This window comes from Notolepis coatsorum (genome assembly GCF_963971535.1).
Source record: "Notolepis coatsorum genome assembly, chromosome: 1".
Taxonomy (NCBI): domain Eukaryota; kingdom Metazoa; phylum Chordata; class Actinopteri; order Aulopiformes; family Paralepididae; genus Notolepis; species Notolepis coatsorum.
The window spans coordinates 235077459-235078546 of record NC_140165.1 but is presented as its reverse complement, the minus strand read 5'-3'; positions in this window follow the sequence as shown (position 1 = coordinate 235078546).

Below are 1088 nucleotides of genomic sequence, written 5' to 3'. Positions count from 1 at the left end.
TGTCTCGAGGTTTCACAGTGGAAGGAGCAGCATTTCTATGAATCACATCTCCCTAATCCAAGACAGAAGAAAATGCTTTTTTACTGCCAAGATTGTCTATATGGTTCTTAAATGTAATTTTCTCATCAAGCCAGATGCCAAGATATTTGTATTCTGTAACTCTTTCGATGTTAGATCCATTCACAGTAGATAATATGCAAATCATTGTAAATCAATATCTCCAACCCAAGAGAACATCATGGATTTTGTTGTGCTTGCAGTAAGTACAATTATCTTCAAGACACCAATAAGCGCATCTTGCAGAGCATTCCATGAGAGTTCCAGGTTCTCAATGGCTAGTTGTACAGAGTCAGCAATACAATGAATAGACAATAGTGTCATCTGCATACAGATGAACATGACATCTACTCAAAGATGAGACAATATAATTAATATAGATAAATAGGTAACCAGGATTGATCCCTGTGGGATGCCTTTTGTAATGGGCAAGAATTATGATTGGGCTTTTCCAGTTTTCACACACTGAAATCTATCAGACAAATAACTCTGAAAGCAACCACAAGCATTTGACTCAAAACCAACGCTAAAAGAAGAATCGAAGAGAATTGTCAACTGTATCAAAGGATTTTGATAGATCTACAACTAGTGCAGCACAATGTTTTATTTTATCTAGGGTGGCTACTACTATCATTCACATGCCCACATATCATTCACAACTAAAGTAGTAGCTGAGATTGTGCTACGATTTGTTCTGAAACCGGATTGTTGTGGACTTAATACTGAATGATTTGAGAGATTGGAAAGTTCTTTGAGTTGGTTATTGATGATTCCAGGATTTTTGCTAGACAGGACAGTTTGGAGATTGGTCTATAGTTATTTAGGTCACCTTTATGTAATGGGGATACATGAGTCGTTTTCCAAGTACTAGGAACTACAGTATGCCGGTTGACAAAGAAAGATCAAATATACATGTGTTATTTGCTCTGTAATTAATGGAGCAGCTAGCCTGGGAAAAGGATCCAATGTATCCTCTCTGGTTGGGTTCCTGGCGTGCCTCACAATACACACATAACCATGATCACCAAGAG